Source organism: Trichosurus vulpecula, chromosome 7, assembly GCF_011100635.1.
Source record: "Trichosurus vulpecula isolate mTriVul1 chromosome 7, mTriVul1.pri, whole genome shotgun sequence".
Taxonomy (NCBI): domain Eukaryota; kingdom Metazoa; phylum Chordata; class Mammalia; order Diprotodontia; family Phalangeridae; genus Trichosurus; species Trichosurus vulpecula.
In genome coordinates this window covers 68,411,221-68,435,901 of record NC_050579.1, presented here as the reverse complement: position 1 = coordinate 68,435,901, position 24,681 = coordinate 68,411,221, and the positions used below count along the sequence as shown (strand labels likewise).

The 24,681-nt window shown below is 37.7% G+C and overlaps 1 pseudogene; it reads left to right on the top strand.

Annotated features, from left to right (window-relative positions):
- Positions 1-7,173: 7,173 nt before the first annotated feature.
- Positions 7,174-19,037, top strand: LOC118857549 (annotated as a pseudogene).
- Positions 19,038-24,681: the final 5,644 nt, after the last annotated feature.

Sequence of the window (24,681 nt, the reverse complement as noted above, 5' to 3'; positions counted from 1 at the left end):
GATGATATTGATATTCCTAACCTAGGTAATTAGAAGGATTATGGCACACAACAACAGTAATAGTAAAGTTTGAAGTCTTTGTGATTTGACCCTATACCTATGAATAGGCAAACTTAAAGGAAGGAAGAACTCTAGATTCTTTTCTCTAGAAGTGGAATTTAATTTTAGGGATTAGAAGAGCAGAGATTAAAGTATTAGTATTTTTGTCCAGTCTATTTCTAGATTTAGATTATTCTTAAAGTTTGCAGAGAGGTGTCACACAAATAGTAAAACTTTACAAAAAGAAAAAGAAATCTTATATGGTAATAATGTGAATTAATTGAAAGACAGTTTCTGGTTCATTTTTTGTGAACTGTTCTTTATGTGTACTAGAATCATAATCTCTTTCTGATCATTAATTGGATTTTACGACAGAAATTAAAAATGACCATACATAGAGTGTATACCAGGACTGTAACAGAGTAATAGCCTAATCATTTTCAGGATCCATTATCCAAACAGTGCTGTTTTCTGGTTCAGGAATGTATTTAAATGTAAAGATGTGTTTAATAAATGCATTACACGTTTGTCACATGTGGCAACAGTGAGATTCTATGCTGGTAGGAAAATAGTTCAAAAAACAGGTTTGTTTTGTTAGTGACAACTATGCAAAATGTAAAAAATAAAAATAAAAGGTGGGGGGTGGAATGTGGGTTAAGAAGGTAGAAGCTTTTTTTTTTTTCAACATCTTTTTTGTCCCTTACTCAACCCCATTGGCATGCCAGTCAAAGAAGATAAGGGGAGCAGAGCAGATTGCATTTCCACTCCCCCACCCCCACCAAGCCTCTACGCAGCTCTTATTGTATTGAGGTGTTTTTTGTTTGTTTGTTTGTTTGTTTTTTAGTCCCCTGAATTGGATTTGTGTGGGCACAGGATCCTCATAAGGAGTTAAATGATAGTTACAATAAACGTCCAACTCTAAGTTAGATAGTTGTCTGGAATCACATATTGGCTTTCCAAAGAAGAGAACTGATCTTAACCTGTAAAAGGTGGATAATAACAGCACCTATTTCAGAGGGTTGTTGTATCAAATGAGATATTTGTAAAGTGCTTGTCACAGTGCCTGCCACAAAGAAAGCACTTAATACACGCTTGATGATTGATGATGTGCCTCTTCATGCACATTCCCAGGCAACACTTGTGATCTAAATATCTGTTACTTGGTCACACATATTCTCTGTGTGTACACTCCCCTCTCCTTTTCCCACTTTAATGCACACAAACTAGTAGTATAGTAACCTATGAGAAAGCACAACTCTTGTGAAATAAGGGGATTGGTTTGTCATCACTTTATTTGCTTTGCCGCTTGACTGAATGTCATTTGTTTTAAACTCGTGTATTTTCTGGATAGCTGGTAAAAAATACAGATGATAATGGCAGTTCACATGCTGTAGTTTTGAGTACACACTGAACCTCGAAAAGATTTGAATTAATTTTCTAGTGATCCAATGTGAGAAGGAATGCTGATCAGAACACAGTCACAAAAGATGTATTTTCCTCCATTAGCTACCCTCTCCAACCAACCACAAATATTAATGATTCAGCACTATTTTTTTTTTTTAGTGATTCATTGAATTAAGAGACTTTACCTTTTTAGGGGCAGGTGGAATGGGAGGGTGTGATGATTTTGAAACCAATAACATTGCCAATTTAGTTTGCAGACAAAATGAAACCAGCTGGTTAATATTACTTACTTTTAAGCATCAAAGTTTTAAGGTTAAAAGAATTACACTTTCTGAAAGGGTATGATTATCTGCCATAAATATTCTCATTTGTTTTTAAAATAACTATTTTTGAACAACTGAGATACTGGTTCATTTGAGTAGTGTGAAAATATAATATTAGGAACATAAAAATCATCATCCAAATATGCAGGACCAAATGGAGAAAGCATATGCTCTCAAACATTAAGCCTTGTCTCACTCCCTCTTCTACTGAGGAAATGCTTGGGAAAAGAAGCCCCAGAATAACAACACTGCTTTAACCCTTGTAAATGACTAGTCTTTTGTTAACTACAGAATAACAAATTCAGGAGCCACACCAGGAAATTTATTGCAGGAAACCCTCGGAGCTTCTAACAGAATCTCTATTGCCTGCTTCAACCCCTACCCATTATTTCTGGGATTCTCATCCTACCCTCTCCCTCCCTTCACAAGGCAATCTGGTATGCATAGCCCTCTCACTCTGCAAAAGACACACACACACACACACACACACACACACACACCCCTTAATTAAAAAGATTTTATTAAGTACCTACTATGTGTAATGGGTGTTTGGTGCAAGCACAACATAAGATAGAATAAAGAATTACAAACACCTTGACAGATCTGGAGAGATAGAAATAATTTGTAACTGGGGGTGGGGGTACCTCTTCATTTATGAACCTTTTACATACCTTATCCACTCACCAAAAGTAGTGAAAAGAACACTGGTTCTGCAATCAGAAGCCTTGGGTTAGAACCCTACGTATAACAATACCTGTGTGACTTTGTGTAAGTGCCTTAACTGCCCTCTGCTTCAGTATCCTCATCTTTAAAATAAAAGGGTTGTTACAAATATCTTTGAGCTCTAGCTCTATATTTTAATATACAATAAATTTGAATTTTACTTAGTGGCGACAGGAACCAATAAAGATATTTGAGCTGAGGATGTATCTGGGCATAAGAAAGATTATTCTGGCAGGGATATGAAGTATGTATTGGGAGGGAATATGTAGGGGCAGGACAGAAGATAATGAGGCTATTACAAGAGTCCTAGTAAATGATAGTAAGAGTCTGCATTTGTATGGTGACTGCAGAAAACGAGAGGAGAGGTCAAATGTGAATGTGATTATACAAGTGAAGTTGATAGAACTTTATAACTAAAGAAAAGAAAGAGTCAGAGTTAACCACAGGGTAAGGAACTTGGGTGACTGAATGAATGGTTATGCTACAGATATGAATAGTACAGTCAGAATAGTATGTTTAGGAGAAAAGAGTTCAGTTTGAGGTACCCATGGACATGTCTTGTGGGTAGTAGGAGATGATACATCTAGAGCTAGAAGGGACTTCAGAAGCCAACCCCCTCATTATACAGTTGAAGCCACTGAAATCCAGAAAGGTGAAATAATTTGTCCTCAGGGTCAGCCAGGAATTAAGTATCAAAAGCAGGATTTAAAGCCAGATCTAAGACTCTAGAATAAGTGTGCTTTTTCATTGCAGTATACTGTGGGTCTGGAACACTGAGGACAGATCAAGCAATCACTCCATAAAACAGTAAACATTTATTAAAAACATACTGACAGGGTACGGGCCCAAGCTAAGAACTTTGCCCCTTAGAATTTGGGCCCTGGAAAACCCCACCTTGAACTCCTCTTAAACCTCCCCACTAGATCTGGTATTCCCCTGAGGCTATAATCCTTTCGTTATGGTTTATGCCCAAATCTCTGTTATCCTTAACCTAGCCTAGCCCTTCATTATCTGTTATCTCCAGATAGCCTTCTGCTACCTCCCATCCTTAATCCTATTCTCTTGGTTTTCCCCTTCTGATCTCTAGTCACCCCAGCTTACTGGCCACTCCCATCAAGATCCTCCCTAGACTTCTCCTCCAATCACTCCAGACTACTTGGCCAACCCTAGATCCCTCCCACAATCTTTCTGTATAAAAGATCCATCTAGGCCTCCTGCTCAGATTCAATCTGGCCTGCTTACATTAGTTACAAATGTTCAGATTCCTTAAGAGTCTAGGCAATATGGTGAATCTTTAATAAACTTTATTTTTCTTTGGCTGAAAGAAGGCTGGAGTCGAATTCATTTGGGCAGGACCCATGCATCGCTATTTCAGGGTCCCAGAACCCGTAAACCTCAACACTACTATGTGCCAGGCACTGTGTTAAGCAGCAGGGATACCAAAGGAGGCAAAAGACAGTCCCTACCCACAAGGAACGTACAATCTAATGGGGGCAACAACATTCAAACAAATATATACAAAGCAAGATATATTCAGGATAAATAGGAGATAATTAACAGAGGGAAGACACTAGAATTAAGAGGGGTTGAGGGAAGCTTCTAGTAACAGACAGGATTTTAGTTTGGAATTTAAAGGAAGCCAGGGAAGTGTGTAGATGGAGTGGAGGAGGCAAGAGCATTCCAGGCATGGGAGACAACAGAAAAAATGTTGGAATGTGGAGTGTCTTGCTCTGGAACAGCTAGGAGGTCAGTGTTACTGGATGAAAGAATATATGTCAGGGAGTAAAGTGTAATTAGGCTAGATACAGGTGAGGGATGGGGGCTAGGTTAGGAAGGGCTTTGGATGCAATAAATGAAGTCTAGGAGTGACCAATATGGCAGTCATCTGTGTAGAAGTGATAGTTGACTAGCAGGCAATTGGTAACCTCACAGACAGCAGTTTCAATAGAGGGGTGGGTACAGAATCCTGATTGCAAGAGTGTATTGCTCTTAAGTCATCTCTTTCTTAACTCTATAATGACTTAGGCAGGTCTCTATATCTATAAAGTCACCACTAGATGAAGCTTGTGTTGCTTCAAAAAAATCTCTTCCATGAAAAATACTATCTAGGGAAATGTTTCCAGATGTACTGAGTGCAAATTTAAGCACATTTTTTCCCTTTATATTTCAAAGATTTTTTTCCCCACAATCTGGCTAACGTGGAAATGTCCTGCATGACTTTACACATACAATGGGTATTATATTCCTTGCCTTCTCAATGTATCAGGGACTAGAAGGAGGGAAAGAATTTGGAACTGAAAATATAAATTAAAAATGTAAAATAGAAAAAAAATTCTCTTCCAATTGAGCAGCCTTATAGTAATCAGGGTTGGCTTGTCAGGGACTTCAAACATACACCACTTATCCTAGGCCAAAACAAACATAATCTTGAGGCAGTATGAGAATGATAAATAATTTGCATAAAAGAGTTCATCCATTCAATGAGTCTTTACATCTAGACTAGAGTGCCCCACCCCTGGCACTATTGCCTCCGTGAGCTACTGCAAAGATGAGATCCACAATTCCAAGTCTTCCTTTTGCCCATTAACTATAAAGTTAGACACTGTCTCCTCCGTTAGGAATGTAAGCTCCTCCAGTGCAGGGACTGTTTGCTTTTTCTTTGTATCCCTTACATTTAACACAGCGCTTGGCACATAGTAAGTGCTTTATAAATTTCAAATTGATTATCTGCTAGTTAGTCTTCAAATTAAGCAGTTGATGGCAAACTAGTGAGAAATCAGTCCTCTAGCTGAAACTTAATGAATCTATAAAGTTTAGTCATTCCCTGACAAATCCTTTGTCTCCATGACTCCTTGTCCAATCAGGACAGAAGAAGCCTCTTTTTCAAAGACTCTAAAGTTTAAGGACTTAGAAAACTGAGATATGAGTACTATTTCTGAAATTAGCTGTATTACTTTGGACACAGGATCACAAAGCCAGAGTTTGAAAGGTAAACAGGTTCAAAAAATCAACTTCACAAATACAGAGTGTGGCTAGAAACAAATCTTGTGAAAAAGATCTAGGAGCTTTGATGAACTGAAAACTCGTTCTGAACATCCAAGGTGATAGTGATAGCACTAGCTACATGGGCTACATTAGGAGGAACAATGAGAGGAGTGATGGTCTTCCTTGGCCTCACAGGATGTAACTAGGAGGGGAAAGATGGTAACTACAGAGAGATAGATTTAGGCTTGATGTTAGAAATAACCTTCTGACAATTAGAGCTACTCAAAGTTGAATGTGCTGCTTCAGGAATTATTAAGATCTCTCTCCTTGGTTATCTGCAAGTAGAGTCTGGATTACTATTTGTTGGGGCAAAGGGGTTGTGTTATAAAGAGGATTCTTATTCTTTTGTGGTTGGATGGGCAAGATAGCCTATAATAACAACAATAATAATATCTAGCATTTATAATAGTACTTACTATCTTTCTGCAGGCACCATGCTATGTGTCTAAAAATATTATTTTTTGATTCTAACAACAACCCTGGGAGGTAGGTGTTATTATGATAATGAGAGTCTGTATTTGGGTAGTGGCTACAGATCAAGAGAGGAGGGGATGGGTGTGAATGTTATTATATAAATGAAGTTGATGGGTTTTATACCTGACTATGAATAGTTACAGAAAGGAAAGAGTCAAAGATAACCACAAGGTAACTGAATGAATGGTCATAGCTGACTGAATGAATGGTTATGCTACAAGTATCAATAGTAAAATCAGCATAGTATGTTTGAGAGAAAAGAGTTCAGTATTGGATATGTTCAGTTTGAAGTACCCATGGACATGTCTTATAAGTAGCAGGAGATCATAGACTCTATAAATCTAGAGGTGACCCAGTTTGCTGTATGTTATCTCATCCAACTCAGTACCTATGCTGCTTAAAAATGTATAACGTTAATCAAACATATAAGAATATGGGTTTCCCCAAAGCTACTATGGCCTGTGTCCCTTGATGGCCTTTTTTCACAGTATCCCTGCTAAGCTTTGTAGCAAAAGTAGTAATATGATGCTCTATGGCTTTTTTAGTAACAGTCATCTTAAGAAAATGCTTGGGAAAGTAAGCCTATATGTTACTATGAAGCATCATACATTCAGATCTCTCTATGCGTTCTTCTGCCATGGAATAAGGCTAGGTTCAGGATTATCATCATTCCTTTAGTTGAGGAAGAATTGTATATATCCTAAGGGATGCCTTCCCCAGCATTAAAATGTCAAGTCCATCACTTCCCATCAGCAGTGTTTACTCACATATTCCATGGACTTGGAAGCAACTTCATATCCTTCTTCATATCCCCTATCCTCCCCAACACACACTAATAAACATATACACACACATACCACAACACTACCGTCACTATCACTACCAAATGCACAGAAGAACATTATCTAAATTAAGTCCCCAGAACACTCCTGGGTAGAATCAGATTCACAGAATTAACAACTAGAAGTCCAACTCCCTCATCTTACAGATGAAGAAAACAAGGCACAGGGAAATTAAATTGCTTGTCTAAATTGAGGTAGGATTTGAACTCATGTATTACGATTCCAATAAAAGTGATTTTTTCATCTTGCCTCTAAAATAAGGGTATCCCATATTGTCACCAAATAAACATGAAAATAATGTTATAAGGTCTTCCGGTGCCAATATGGCAAAGTGAGGAAGGCACTCCAGGAGCCCTCCCAAATTCCCCTCCAAACAACCTTGAAAAATGCCTCAGAACCAATTTATGAGCTTACCAGCACAGCAGGAAAGGTCTGTCTCACTGAGGTAGGAGGGGAGACTGTTAAACAAGCAGCATCAACAGGCTACACCCTAGGGAGTCTGCAGCAAGGCTCTGAGCCCCAGAGCAATCCGCCAGTGAGGCCCCACACCTATGCAAGCCAGCAGTCCCAGACCAGCAGCACAGCAAGGCGTGATACTCCCCTTACCCTTACTCTGACTCATGCAGGCCACCAGTGAGGCCCCACCCACCCCCATTACTGACCAGTAGCGAGAACCCATCCCCAGAGACAACAGCAGCAAGACTCCATCTAGGCAACAAGACCCTGCCCTGCAGGCCAGCCAACAGTGAGACTCCACCCCAAAGACAGGCCAACTGGGAGGCCCTGCACCCCAGCACCAGCTAGCAGAAAGCCTACTCCCTCCAGTGCAAGCCAGCAGATAGGCCCTGAGGCCCTGTGAAGGTTAGCAGCAAAGCCTCAAGCCCTGGCACAAGAAGCTCAGGACACTGCAGGAGCAGAGTCAACTTTTACATAAAAGTACAAAGTCATGAAATAGGCAGGAAAAAAATTAGCAAAGAAAACAAAACGAAACAAGAACTTGACTATAGAAAGTTGCAATGATGACAGGGAGGATTGAAGCACAACTGAGAAGAGGACAACAGTGTCAAAATGGCTATATACAAAGCCTCAAAGAAAAATATAAATTTGTCTCAGACCCAAAAAAAGAACTCCTGGAAGAGCTTAAAAAGGATTTTGAAAAGCAAATAAGAGTAGAAAAAAAATTGAAAAAAAATGAGAGTAATGCAAGAGAATCATGAAAAATGAGTCAACAGCTTGGTAAAAGAAACACACAAAAATGGGAAAATATATACAAAAATTCACCAAAGGAAATAACTCCTTAAAAAATAGAATTGGACAAATGGAAAATGAAGTACAAAAGCTCATCAAATAAAATAATTCCTTATAAATTAGAATTGGGCAAGTAAAAGCACATGACTTCATGGGACATCAAAAAACGATAAAACAAAATCAAAAGACTAGAAAAAGAGAAGAAAATGTGAAATTTCTCATTGCAAAAACAACTGACCTGGGAAATAGATCCAGGAGAGATAATCTAAGAATTATTGTAATACATGAAAGCCATGATCAGAAAGAGCCTGGACAGCATCTTTCAAGAAATTATCAAGGAAAATTGCCCTGATATCCTAGTACCTGAGACCAAAAAAGAAATTAAAATAATCTACCAATCACCACCTGAAAGAGATAAAAAAATGAAAACTCCCAGGAATATTATAGCCAAATTCCAGTGCAATCAGATCAAGGAGAAAATACTGCAAACAGCCAAAAACAAACAATTCAAATATCGTTGGGGTACAGTCGGGATTACACAGGATTCAGCAGCTTCTACATTAAAGAACTGGTGGACTTGGAATATGATATTCTGGAAGACAAAGGAGTTAGAATTGCAATCAAGAATCACCTGCCAACAAAGGGCACTATAATCCCTCAAGGGGAAAAATGGATATCTAATGAAATAGAGGACTTTCAAGCATTCCTAATTAAAAGCTCAGAGCTGAATAAAAAAATGATTTTCAAATACAATACAAGAGAAATATAAAAAAGTAAAATAAAAATGAGAAAGAGAAAACATAAGATATTCAATAAAGTTAAACTGTTTATATTCCTACATTAGCAAGGTGACATTTAAGGACTTAATCGCAATAAGAGCAATTAGAAGGAGTATACATAGACGGAGTGCAGGTATGAGGGGACTATGATGGAATGACATCCAAAAAACAAAACAAAATTAAAGAATGAGAAAGAAGATTCCACTGGGAGAAGAGGTAAGGGAGAGATAGTATGGGATAACTTATCTGACCTAAAAGAGGTATGAATAGGTCTTTCATACCTAGCTATTACAAAGAAGGGGAAGATGGGGGGGGTGGAGTGGCAGGTAACATTTGAACTTTACAACAGAATTGGCTCAAAGATGGAATAACATAGACACTCAGTTGGATATAGAAATCTATCTTACCCAATAGTGGAGAAAAAACAGGTGGGGATAAGAGAAGAGGGAAGAACTGATAGAAGGGAGAGCAGATTGGAAGAGGCTGTAAACAGAAGTAAAACACCTGTGAGGAGGAAGAGGATAAAAAGTGAGAGGGAGAGAAAGATAAAGAGGGGAAGATAAGCTGGAGAGAAATACACAGTTATTTATCATAACTGAAAACGTGAATGGGATGAATTCAATCATAAAACAGAAGTGGAGAGCAGAATGGATTAAAAACCAGAATCTAACAATATACAGTTTACAAGAAACACATTTGAAGCACAGAGACAAACACAGAGCAAAAATAAGACACTGGAGGAGAATCTACCATGAAGTAAAAAAAAAAGCAAGGGTAGCAATTATGATCTGAGACAAAGCAAAAGCAAAAATAGATCTAATCTACCACAGACAATGAAGTAATAGCAAAACTAAACATATATGCACCAAATGGTATAGCATCTAAATTTTTTAAGATGTTAAATAAATGAGTTACAAGAGGAAATAAACAATAAAACTATACTAGTGGGGCACCTCAACTTCCTCCTCTCAGAACTAAATAAATCTAACTGCAAAATAAACAAGAAAGAAGCTAAGGAGGTGAATAGAATTCTAGAAAAGTTAGATGTAAATTTCTGGAGAAAACTGAGTAGGAATCGAAAGGAATATACCTTTTTTCAGCAGTACATGGCAACTATACAAAAATTGACTATGTATTAAGGTATAAAAACCTTACAAACAAATGCAAAAAAGCAAAGAAATTAAATGCATCCTTTTCACATCATAATGCAATAAAATTTATATCCAATAAAGGAACGTGGAAAGATAGATTAGTAATTAATAGGAAACTAAATAATCTAATTCTAAAGAATAAGTGGGTCAAAGAACAAAACATAGAAACAACCAATAATTTCATTAAAGAGAATGGCAACAATGAGACAAGTTACCCAAATGTATGGGATGCAACCAAATTAATTCTTAGGGGAAAAGTTATATCTGTACACACTTACATCAATAAAATAATTAAAGAGCAGATCAATGAATTAGGCACTCAACTAAAAAAAAACTAGAAAAAGAATAAATTAAAAATCCCCAATTAAATACCAAATTGAAAATCCTGAAAATCAAAGAAGAGGTGAATAAAATTGAAAGTAAGAAAACCAATGAACTACTAAATAAAACTAAAATCTGGGGGTTTTTTTTTGAAAAAAAAAACATAAAATAATTAACTCTTAATTAACTTGACTTAAAAAAGGAAAAAAGAAAACCAAATTCCCATTATCAAAAATTAAAGGGGTGAATTCACCATCAATGAGGAGGAAATTAAAATAATTATCAGGAACTATGGTATATTGCCCAATTATATGTCAATAAATCTGACAATCTAAATTAAATGGATATTTATAAAAATATAAACTGCCCAGATTAACAGAAGAGGAAATAGAATACTTAAAAAAAACAGTTTTAGAAAAAGAAATCAAACAAACTATCAATGAACTCCCAGAAGGGAAAAAAAAATACTCAGGGCCACATGGATTTACAAGTGAATTCTACCAAACATTTAAAGAACAACTGATTCCTATAAAAGTCTTCTAAATTGAGAGGAAATAAAATGGTAAGGGGATAGGGAGGGGGGAGAGGACAAGGGAGGGATCTTTAGAAGGGAGGGCAAGTGAATAGGTAAAAGGGGGGTATAGAATGGTGTTTAGATCAATAGGAATGGGAGGATAAGGGAGGGATCTCTAGAGGGGGAAGGTGAGGGAATAGTTTATGGAGGCTATAGAAGGGTATTTAGATTCATGGGAATGGGAGGATAAGGGAGGGATCTTTGGAAGCAGGTAGGCAAGTAATAAGAGGGCAAGGTAGAGGGTAGAAGTAAAGTAGAGAAGGCAGGAGGAATAGGAAAGGAGATGTGCACAAACATACAAACAAAGATCAGGAGTAGAATGTGTTTGGGAAAGTGTATGCCTATATATGCATGTATACATGTATATGTATCTATCTATAGCTATAGAGAAATATATCCACATTTAATTGTAGCTTTCTGGGGTGGGGGAAGGAGATAGGGAAAAAAAGAACAAAGTAAAAAAGTGCACAGCAGAGAACTAAAGAAAACTCACAAGGAAGCAAAGATGGACAGCTCTGAACACAACATGTAGTATTCCTCAAACTGGCTTTCTTGAAATGAAAATTTATTGTTACATATTTTGAAATGTTCTGCTATGCAACACATGCTTTTTTTCTTTCTTATTTTTTATTTAAGTTCCAATGTTTAAGTTTATGATATGTTTCTGTTTCTTTTCTCTATGCTCTATTTGTGTTCTGGTGTTAAGACTAAAATAATGAAAAAAAAAGAACAATTGATCCCAATACTATATAAAATATTGGGAAAAATAGGAGAAGGGTGTGGAGTCAAGATGGCAGCTGGAAAGCAGGGAATTGTGTGAGCTCCCCACCAGGTCCCTCCAAAAATCTATAAAAAATGGCTGAACAAATTCTAGAACTGCAGAACCCAGGAAATAGCAAAGGGAGGCAGGGCTCCAGCCCACGACAGCCTGGATGGTGGCTGGGTGAGGTCTATCATGCACGGAGCTGGGAGCAGAGGGGAGCAGAGCTCAGCGTTGGCGGCGGAAGGACCAACCAGACCAGGAGCCGGGCGGAACAGGCCCTAGCGCCCTGAATCAGTGAGCTGCGGCAGTTACCAGACTTCTCAACCCACAAACATCAAAGACGACAGAGAAGGTTAGTGGGAAAAGCTGCAGGGAACAGAGTGGAAAGAGTTTGAGGTTTGGCCACCACTCCAGGGGCAGCAAAGGTGGTGCAGCTACACAACTACAGCTGCAGTTGCTTTTGACCCCAGCCCCACTTGGTGGGAGGAATTAAGTGGCAGATCAGAGTGGCAGTGCAGAGCCTGCTTAAGATCTCAGTCAGGTCCGGGTTGGGGGCTCTTGGGGAAGGAGGAGTGCTGGTGTGGCAGAGCTGGCTGTATAGAAAAAGCTCTGAAAATAATAGCGCATCCCCTCAAGCTTGGAACAAAGTACTCTTTACTCTACAAGCAGTCATACCCCCATGAAAAACTCAAGGGTCAAGTAAGTTGGATGGGAACATGGCCAGGCAGCAAAAACAGACTCAGATTCAGTCTCAGACTTTGGAATCTTTCTTTGATGACAAAGAACACCAAAACATACAGCCTGAAGAAGTCAACAAAGTCAAAGAGCATATATCAAAAACCTCCAAGAAAAACATTAACTGGTCCCAGGCCATGGAAGACCTCAAAAAGGATTTGGAAAAGCAAGTTAGAGAAGTAGAGGAAAAATTGGGAAGAGAAATGAGAATGATGTGAAAAAACCATGAAAAAAAAACTGAAAAAAATATTGAAGAAAACAACACCTCAAAAAAGAGACCAACTCAAATGGCAAAAGAGCTCCAAAAAGCCAATGAGGAGAGGAATGCCTTGAAAGGCAGAATTAGGCAAATGGAAAAGGAAGTCCAAAAGACCACTGCAGAAAATACTACCTTAAAAATTAGATTGGAGCAAATGGAAGCTAGTGACTTGATGAGAAATCAAGATATTATAAAACAGAACCAAAGGAATGAAAAAGTGGAAGACAATGTAAAATACCTCATTGGAAAAACCACTGACCTGGAAAATAGATCCAGGAGAGATAATTTAAAAATTATTGGACTCCCTGAAAGCCATGATCAAAAAAAAGAGCCTAGATATCATCTTTCAAGAAATTATCAAGGAGAACTGCCCTGATATTCTAGAGCTAGAGGTTAAACAGAAATTGAAAGAATCCACAGACTGCCTCCTCAAAAAGATCCCCAAAAGAAAACTCCTAGCAATATTATTGCCAAATTCCAGAGCTCCTAGATCAAGAAGAAAATACTGCAAGCAGCCAGACAGAAACAATTTCAGTATTGTGGAAACATAATCAGAATAACACAAGATCTGGCAGCTTCTACACTAAGGGACTGAAGGGCTTGGAATACGATATTCTGGAGGTCAATTGAGCTAGGATTAAAACCAAGAATCGCCTACACAGCAAAACTGAGTATCATGCTCCGAGGCAAAATATGGACTTTCAATAAAATAGAGGACTTTCAAGCTTTCTCAGTGAAAAGAGCAGAGCTGAATAGAAAATTTGACTTTCAAACACAAGAATCAAGAGAAGCATGAAAAGGTAAACAAGAAAGAGAAATCACAAGGGACTTACTAAAGTTGAACTGTTTTGTTTATATTCTTACTTGGAAAGATGATGTGTATGATTCATGAGACCTCACTGAAGGGAATATGCATATATGTGTGTGTGTGTGTGTGTATGTGTATATATACATATATGTGTGTGTGTGCGTATGTATATATGTATGTGTGTATATATGTATATATAGATAGAGGGCACAGGGTGAGGTGAATATGAAGGGATGATATCTAAAAAAATAAAATCAAATTAAGGGATGAGAGAGGAATATATTGAGAGGGATAAAGGCAGAGATAGAATGGGGTAAATTATCTCATATAAAAGTGCCAAGAAAAAGCAGTTCTTTAGGAAGGGAAGAGGGGGCAGGTGAGGGGGAATGAGTGAATCTTGCTTTCATCAGATTTGACCTGAGGAGGGAATACCATACACACTCAATTGGGTATCTTACCCCACAGGAAAGAAGGAAGAAGAAGATAAAAAGTGGGGATGATAGAAGGGAGGGCAGATAGGGGAGGAGGTAATCAAAAACAAATACTTTCGAAAAGGGACAGGGTCAAGGGAGAAAATTCAATAAAGGGGGATAGGTTAGGAAGGAGCAAAACATAGTTAATCTTGAACAACATGAGTATTGTGGAAGGGTTTTACATAAGGATATGCATGTGGCCTATGTTGAATTGCTTGCCTTCTTTGGGAGGGTGGGTGGGGAGGGAAGAGGAGAGAGAATTTGGAACTCAAAGTTTTAAAAACAAATGTTCAAAAACAAAAAAAAAAGTTTTTCCATGCAACTAGGAAATTATCCACAGGCAACGGAGCGTAGAAATTTATCTTGCCCTACAAGAAAGCAAGGAAAAAGAGGATGGGAGGGGAATGGGGTGACAGAAGGGAGGGCTGACTGGGGAATGGGACAACCAGAATATACACTATCTTGGAGTGGGCAGAAGGGTAGAAATGGGGAGAAAATTCGCAATTCAAACTCTTGTGAAAATCACTGCTGAAAACTAAATATATTAAATAAATTAAATAAATAAAAGGAAAAAAAAAGAAAAACAGGAGAAAAAGGAGTCCATTTGACCCTGAGCATTTTATTTTCCTAGGGAGTTCATGTAGGAGTCCTACCAAATGCTTTTTAGGACACAAATTTGGTGCTGATACCTAAAGCAAGAAGAGTAGAAACAGAAAAAGAAAATGAGAGCCCAATTTTCCTAATGAATATTGATGTAAAAATTCTAAACAAAATAGTAGCAAGGAGATTACAGAATATATCACAAGGATCATATGCTATGACCAGGCAGGATTTATACCAGGAATGCATATCTAATTCAGTATTGGGAAAACTATCAGCATAATTGACCATATCAATAAAAAAACCAATAGAAATCATATGATTATCTCAGTAATGCAGAAAAAGCCTTTGAAGAGATGCAACACCCATTCCTATTAAAAATACTAGAGAACATAGAAATAAATAGAGCTTACCTTAGGATGATATTTATCTAATATTTATCTAAATTTTATTATCTAATTTATCTAAATTTATTAAATTTAATATTTTAATTATTAAATTCAATGTATTATTATTAAATTATTAAATTTATTACATTAAATCTAAATTCATTTAAAACTGTTAGCAAGTATTATCTGCAATGGGGATAAGCTAGAAGTCTTCTCAGAAAAATCAAGGGTGATGCAAAGATGCCCATTATCACCACTATTATTCAATATTGTACTAAAAATACTAGCTATAACAATAAAAGAAGAAAAAGAAAATGAATGAATTACAATAGACAATGAAGAAACAAAACTATCACTCCTAAAGAATCAACTAAAAAGTTAGTTGAAATAATTAACAACTTCAACAAAGTGGTAGGATACAAAACAAACCCAGATAAACCATCAGCATTTTGATATATTGATATATATATATATATATATATATATATATATATATATATGTATATAGACAGCAGCAAGAAAGAATAGCAGAAAAAAAGAGAAATTCCATTTAAAATAACTGTAGACAATATAAAATATTTGGGAGTCTACCTGCCAAGACAAACCCAAAGGTCCAAACTTTTGGGACAAGAACTCATTACCTGACAAAAACTGCTGGGAAAACAGTATGGCAGAAACTAGGTAGAGACCAACATCTCATATACCAAGATCAAGTCAAAATGGTACATGATTTACACATAAAGGGTGATACCATAGGCAAATCTGGAGACCATGCATGGTTTAACTGTCCAGTCTATGGATAAGGGATGAATTTAGGACCAAAAAGGATACAGAGAGCATTATGAAATGTAAAATGGATAATTTTGATTATATTAAATTAAAAAGGTCTTATACAAGCAAAACCAATGCAACCAAAATTGGAAGGGAAGCAGAAAATTGTGGGGGCGGGGCGGGATTTACAGCAAAGTATCTCTGATAATGACCTTATTTCTCAAATGTATAAAGAACTGAGTCAAATTCATAAGACTAGGTGGGGGCGGAGCCAAGATGGCCGCATGAAGGCAGCGTCTTACCGGAGTTCTCTCGCAAGGTCTGTCAGATTCCTATAAAAAGGTGAATGTGAGCAGATTTGAGAGAGTCAGAAACCGTGAGCAGTCTGTGTGGGGCAAATTTCCGAGCCAGGAGAGTCTGAAAGGCCGAAGGCACGAACCTGTAGGCTCAGAGAGTGCTTGGTGCCAAGCTGCTCCACACCAAAGCGGAGGCGGCTGGCCGGGAAATCCACATGGGAGACAGGCTGGGAGAAAGCTGGGTGCCCAAAACCGGCGGAGATCCCCAGGCCTCCCAACACAGGACGGCAGTCTGTGGAAGTGACGAGAGGCAGCGCAACGCCACCAGCTGTGAAACACTGACTCCTGAGGCTTGCAGCCCAAACATATGAAACTCGGATTCTTGAACTTCCGGGAGGCATAATGTCCAGGTAAATGGCTCTAATCCCTCCCCTCCCCACCCAGAGAATTCCTCGGGGGAAAAAAAAAGAACGCTGGAACTGAGCAGAAAGTAGTGGGGCTTCAGTGGTCAAATAGTAGAAGTTCATTAGTCCTAGAGGGGCAGAGTCGGCAGGGGTCAACGCCAGGAGCCCAGACGTAATCATGCTCCCCCAGGGGAAGTGCCAGACATCAGCTCAAACAACAAACAGCTGAGACCATTGCTGAAAAGCAAGTGCTGGAGAGCACCCATAGGGAGTGAGAAGCCAGGGAGCCAGACCCCTCCCCCACACCTCAGGAAACTGAAGGCTATAATTCTAGACTCACAACCCCCAGAATAAGAAAGTTGGGACAGAAAGCCCTGAGGCCCAAAGGATAAAATTCGTTGTGAAGCCAGGAAAAGACAAACCAACATGAAGAAGAACACCAAAAAACCGAGGACAATAGATTCTTTTTATGGAGACAGGCAGGATCAAAATACCAATAAGGAAGAGAACAGCAATGACACTGTAGATACATCGGATACCTCAAAAGGTAATATGAACTGGTCTCCAGCCCAAAAAGCATTGCTGGAAGAGCTAAATGAGGATTTTAAAAACCAAACTAAGGAACTAAAAGAAAAAAATGGAAAAAATGGAAAAAAAAATCCACTGATGAAATCAAGTCCCTAAAGAATAAGATTGGCAAAATGGCTACAGAGATTCAGACTCTAGAGAGAGAAAATGACACCCTGAGAGACAAAATCAACCAACTGGAAAAGGAGACTCAAAAGCAAAATGAAAACACTAACTCATTAAAAATTAGAATTGAGCAAGTAGAAGTAATGAATCTATGAGGCACCAAGAAGTAGTAAAACAAAACGTAAAGAATGAAAAAATAGAAAAAAATGGGAAATATCTAATTGGGAAAACAACTGACCTGGAAAATAGATCCAGGAGAGACAATTTAAGAGTTATTGGTCTACCAGAAATCCACGATGAAAAAAAGAGCCTTGACAGTATCTTCGAAGAAATTATCAAAGCCAACTGCCCAGAGGTCCTAGAACCAGAGGGCAAAATAGTCATAGAAAGAATTCACTGATCACCCCCTGAAAGAGATCCCAAACTGAAAACACCAAGAAATATTATAGCCAAATTTCAGAACTATAAACTCAAGGAGAAAATACTTCAAGCAACCAAAAAGAAGCAATTGACATATCGTGGAACTACAGTCAGGATCACACAGGATCTTTCAGGTTTCACATTAAAAGACAGGAGAAATTGGAATATGATATTCCGAAGGGCAAAGGAGCTGGGACTACAACCAAGGATCAACTACCCAGCAAAACTAAGCATAATTTTTCAGGCAAGGTGATGGACATTCAATGAAATAAGGGAATTCCAGATCTTCCTGATGAAAAGGCCAGAACTCAATGGAAAATTTGATCTCCAAATACAAAACTCAAGAGAGACATAAAAAGGTAACCAGGGGGAAAAACCCCACAAACCTTATTAACCAATTACGGCAGGTTGTTTACATCTTTATGTGGGATTATATCATCTTATGTATGTTTCATATATGTGTATATATATATATATATATATATATATATATATATATATATATATACATACACATATATAAGCCAGTCTTGAGAATGGTACAGCTATTATGACAATTGAAAGGGATATACATAGGTTGTGAATGCCTGTATAAATTAACTGATGTAAAGATATAAAATATAAGTAAGAGATATAAAGAGAGAGCTATGAGAGAAGCGGTAAGGAGGTAGTAGAAAAGGGTAAATTACACCAAATGAAGTAGCACAAAAACATATTACAGTAGAGGGAAAGAAGGGAGGGAGAAGAGCAGTATTTGAGCTTTACTATCATCTGATCTAGTTCAAAAAGGGAATAACATACCCTAATAAGTTTAGAAATCTAACTTGTCGCTCTTTGCAGCTCGCGCCGACCATGGGAATCTCCCAGACAACTGGTACAAGAACCGCAAGACCGGGGGCAAGCGCAAGCCCTACCACAAGAAGCACAAGTATGAGCTGGGCCGGCCGCCCGCCAACACCAAGATCGGCCCGCCGCATCCACACCGTGCGAGTCCGAGGAGGCAACAAAAAGTACCGGGCGCTGAGGCTGGACGTGGGCAACTTCTCCTGCGGCTCCGAGTGCTGTACCCGAAAAACAAGGATCATTGATGTGGTCTACAATGCATCCAACAATGAACTGGTCAGGACCAAGACGCTGGTGAAGAATTGCATTGTGTTCATTGATAGTACCCCATACCGCCAGTGGTATGAGTCCCACTACCCGCTGCCGGTTGGAAGAAGGGAGCGAAGCTGACTCCTGAGGAGGAAGAAATTCTAAATAAAAAGCGGTCAAAGAAGATCCAGAAGAAGTACGAGGAGCGGAAGAAGAATGCCAAGATCAGCTCTCTTCTGGAGGAGCAGTTCCAGCAGGGCAAGCTCCTTGCCTGCATCGCATCCAGCAGGCCAGGCCAGTGTGGCCGAGCAGACGGCTACGTGCTCGAAGGCAAAGAGCTTGAGTTCTACCTGAGAAAAATCAAAGGCCGAAAGGGCAAATAAACCCTAACTTGGACGTTCTCTAATGGAATAAATCCCCATATCGTTTAAAAAAAAAAAAAAAAAAGAAATCTAACTTGTCCTAGTAGGAGGGGAAGGTGGGAAAAAAGTGAGGGGGGTGGTCAGAAGGGAGAGGAGAAGTAACAAGTGGGAAACGATAAGATAAGGGAGGGGAATAAAGAGGGAGGGTAAACTGAGGAAGGCGGGGGTCAAAAGCAAAACTTTGTTGAGGAGAAGGGGAAAGGGAGAAATAAAAGCATAAACAGGGGGAAATAGGATGGAGAAAAAGACACAGATAGAAATCATAACTCTGAACGTGCAGGGGATGAACATTCTCATAAAACAGAAGCAGATAGCAGAATGGATTAAAAACCATAATCCTACAATATGCTCTTTACAAGAAACGCATCTGAAACAGGGTAATACACATAGGGTAAAGGTAAAAGGCTGGAGTAAAATATATTGGGCCTCAGCTGAAGTAAAAAAAGCAGGTGTAGCAATCCTAATCTCAGACAAAGCAAAAGTAAAGATAGATTTAATTAAAAGAGATAAGGAAGGACATTACATCCTGCTAAAAGGCACCATAAACAATGAAGCAATATCATTGCTTAATATATATGCACCAAGTGGTAAGGCATACAAATTCTTAGAGGAGAGGTTAAGGGAGTTACAGGAAGAAATAGACCACAAAACCATAATATTGGGAGACCTCAACCTCCCCCTTTCTGAACTTGATAAATCTAACCTCAAAATAAATAAGAAAAAAGTTAAAGAGGTAAACAGAATTTTAGAAAAGGCACATATGATAGACCTCTGGAGACAACTGAATGGGGATAAAAAGGAATATACTTTCTTCTCAAAAGTACATGGCACATACTCAAAAATTGACCATGTGATAGGGCATAAAAACCTCACAATCCAGTGCAGAAAGGCAGAAGTAGTCAAAGCATCCTTTTCAGATCATGATGCAATAAGAATGATTTTTAATAAAGAACCACGGAAAAATAAGCTAAAAACTAATTGGAAACTAAATTTAATTCTAAAGAATGAGTGGGCCAAAGAACAAATCAGAGAAACAATTAATAACTTCATTCAAGAGAATGACAATAATGAAACAACATACCAAAACTTATGGGATGCAGCAAAAGCAGTTCTTAGGGGAAGTTTTATATCCCTAAATGCCTACATGAATAAAATAGGGAAAAAGGAGATCAATGATCTGAGCATACAGCTGAAAAAGCTAGAAAAAGAGCAAATTGAAAACCCCCAATTAAATACCAAATTAGAAATACTGAAAATCAAAGGAGAGATTAATAAAATTGAAACCAAGAAAACTATTGAATTAATAGTAAAACAAAGAGCTGGTTTTATGAAAAAACCAATAAAATTGATAAACCTTTGGCCAATTTGATTAAAAAAAAGAAAGAAGAAAATCAAATTACAAGTATCAAAAATGAAAAGGGTGAGGTCACCTCTAATGAAGAGGAAATCAAAACAATAATTAGGAATTATTTTGCCCAACTGTATGCCCATAAATTTGACAACCTTAGAGATATGGATGAATATCTACAAAAACATAAACTGCCCAGGCTAACAGAGAAGGAAGTGAAATTTCTTAATAACCCCATATCAGAAAAAGAAATTGAGTATGCCATCAATGAACTCCCTAGGAAAAAATCTCCAGGGCCAGATGGTTTTACATGTGAATTCTATCAAACATTTAAAGAACAACTAATTCCAATACTTTGTAGACTATTTGGGAAAATAGGTGAAGAAGGAGTCCTACCAAATTCTTTTTATGACACAAATATGGTACTAATACCCAAACCAGGTAGAGTCAAAACAGAGAAAGAAAATTATAGACCAACTTCTTTAATGAATATTGATGCAAAAATTTTAAATAAAATATTAGCAAAAAGATTGCAGCAACTCATCACGAGAATAATACACTATGACCAGGTAGGATTTATTCCAGGAATGCAAGGCTGGTTCAATATTAGGAAAACTATTAGCATAATTGACCATATCAACAACAAAACTAGCAGAAACTATATGATCATCTCAATAGACACAGAAAAAGCCTTTGACAAAGTACAACACCCATTCCTATTAAAAACACTAGAAAGTATAGGAATAAGTGGAACCTTCCTTAAAATTGTAAATAGCATCTACCTAAAACCATCGACAAGCATTATTTGTAATGGGGATAAACTAGATGCATTCCCAATAAGATCAGGGGTGAAACAAGGATGTCCTTTATCACCCCTATTATTCAATTTGGTACTAGAAACGTTAGCTGTAGCAATAAGAGAAGAAAAGGAAATTGAAGGAATTAGAATAGGAAAAGAAGAAACTAAATTATCACTTTTTGCAGATGATATGATGATTTATCTAGAGAATCCTAGAGAATCAAGTAAAAAACTACTTGAAATAATAAACAACTTTAGCAAAGTTGCAGGATATAAAATAAATCCACATAAATCCTCAGCATTCCTATACATTACTGACAAAGCCCAACAGCAAGAGATAGAAAGAGAAATTCCATTCAAAGTTACCGTAGGCACTATAAAATATTTGGGAGTCTATTTGCCAAGACAAACCCAGGGCCTATATGAACATAACTATGACACACTTTTCACACGAATAAAATCAGATCTAAATAAATGAAAAAATATCAGTTGCTCATGGTTAGGCCTAGCTAATATAATTAAAATGACAATTTTACCTAAATTAATCTATCTATTCAGTGCCATACCAATCGAACTACCAAAAATTATTTTACTGAGCTGGAGAAAATAATAACAAAATTCATCTGGAAAAACAAGAGGTCTAGAATATCTAGGGAATTAATGAAAAGAAATGATAGAGAAGGTGGCCTAGCCATACCAGATATTAAACTGTACTACAGAGCAGCAGTCATCAAAACTACCTGGTACCGGCTAAGAAACAGAGTCGTGGATCAATGGAATAGGATAGGTACACAAGATGGAGAAGTCAACGACTATAGCAATCTACTCTTTGATAAACCCAAAGAATCCAGCTTCTGGGCTAAGAATTCAGTATTTCACAAAAACTGCTGGGAAAACTGGAAAATGGTAGGGCAAAAACTGGGCACAGACCAATATCTTACACCATATACCAAAATAAAGTCAAAATGGGTTCATGATTTAGGAGTAAAAGCTGATACTATAAGTAATTTGGGAAAGCAAGGAATAGTTTACTTATCAGATTTATGGAAAAGTAAAGAATTCATGACCCAACAAGAGATAGAGAGCATTACAAAATGCAAAATGCATAATTTTGATTATGTCAAATTGAAATGTTTTTGTACAAAAAAAGCCAATGCAACAAAAATTAGGAGGGAAGCAGAAAATTGGGAGAAAATCTTTGCAACTAGTATCTCTGATAAAGGCCTCATTTCTAAAATATACAGGGAACTGAGCCAAATATATAGGAATACAAGCCATTCCCCAATTGAGAAATGGTCAAAGGATATGAACAGGCAGTTTTCAGAGGAAGAAATTAAAGCTATCTATAGGCATATGAAAAAATGCTCTGGATCACTACTGATTAGAGAAATGCAAATCAAAACAACTCTTAGATACCACATCTCTCCTGTCAGATTGGCTAAAATAACAAAACAGCAAAATTATAAATGCTGGAAAGGATGTGGGGAAATTGGAACATTGTTACATTGCTGGTAGAGTTGTGAGCTGATCCAGCCATTTTGGAGAACAATTTGGAACTATGCCCAAAGGGCTATAAAAATGTTCACACCCTCTGACCCAGCAATACCACTTTTAGGGTTGTATCCCAAAGAAATCACACAAGCGGGAAAAGGACCCATATGTACAAGGATATTTATAGCGGCTCTTTTTGTGGTAGCCAAGAATTGGAAATCAAAGGGATGCCCATCAATTGGGGAAAGGCTGAACAAGCTGTGGTATATGAAGGTAATGGAATACTATTGTGCCATAAGAAATGGGGATGATACGGACTTCATAACAACCTGGAAAAACCTACACGACATAATGCTGAGTGAGCGGAGCAGAGCCAGGAGAACATTGTACACAACCACAGATATATGGATTCCGTGAGGACCAACCCTGACATACTTTGCTCTTCTCAGCAATGTAAGGTGCAAGGACAACGCCAGGGGACTCACGATGGAGAATGCTATCTTCATCCAGAGAAAGAACTGTGAAGTTTGAATATAGATTGAGGAACAATACATGCTCGCTTTTTTGCTTCTCTTTTGTTTTGGTTTTTGGGTTTTTTTGTTTTTTTTTTTTTGGTTCTGTTTCTTCTTTCTCATGACTCATTCCATTGGTCATAATTCTTCTCCACAACTTGACTAGTGTATAAATTAATTCAATGCGAAGTTATACATGGTAGTTATATGAGATTCCAGGCCGTCTTGGGGAGGGAGGGGGGAGGGATGGGAGAAAATCTGGAACTCAAAATTATGTAGAACTGTGTGTGGTAAACTAAAAATAAATAAATAAAAAAAATTCATAAGACTATAAGTCATTCCCCAATAGATGAATAATCAAAGGATATGAACAGACAGTTTTCAGACAAAGAAATCAAAGCTATTTATAGTTGTATGAAAAAATGCTGTAAATCACTATTGATTAGAGAAATGCAAATTAAAACAATTCTGAGGTTCCACCTCTCACCTATGAGATTGGCTAAGATGACAGAAAAGGAAAATGATTAATGTTGGAGGAGATGTGGGAAAACTGGGGCACTAATGCATTGTTGATAGAGTTGTGAACTGATCCAACTATTCTGGAAAATGATTTAGAACCATGTCCAAAGGGTTGTGAAACTGTACATATTCTTTCATCCAGCAATACCATTGCTAGGTCTGTATTTCAAAAAGAAGAATTGGAAAGTGAGGAGATGCCCGTCAATTGGGGAATGGCTGAGTAAATTGTGGTATGTGACTGTAATGGAATATTACTGTGCTATAAGAAATGACAGGCAGGATGATTTCAAAAAAATTAGAAAGATGTACATGAAATGATATAAAGTAAATTGAGCAGAACCAGGAGAACATTGTACACAGTAACAGCAATATTATATGATGAACTGTGAATGACTTAGCTATTCTCAGCAATACAATGATCCAATATAATCCCAAAGGACTCCAGATGAAAAATGCTATCTGCCTCCAGAGAAAGAACATGATGTTGTCTGAATACAGACTGAAGCATACTATGTTTAACTTTTTCTTTCTTTCTTTTGCTCTTTTTCTTTCTTTTTCTTCCTTCCTTCCGTCCTTTCTTTCTTTGTCCCCTTGGAATGCTTAACTAATCTTCATGTGGAATGATATTCATGTCCATTACCCTTCTGGTTGCCCACCTCTAAATGCCATTGAATCCAAACTCTTCATTTTATAAATAAGAAACTAAAGCCTAGGGAGATTAAATTTGATCTAATAAGTAGTCATGAAAAGTACTTGAGCAGATAGATGATATAAGAGGCCTTTTCCCACTCTAATATAGCTCTAACAATCTATATTCTACTTCTCTAACTTGCTTTTCCAAATCCTTTTTAAGCTCTTCCATGGCCTGGGACCAGTTCATGTTTTTCTTGGAGGCTTTTCTTGTAGGCTCTTTGACTTTGTTAACTTCTTCTGTCTGTATGTTTGGGTCTTCTTTGTCACCAAA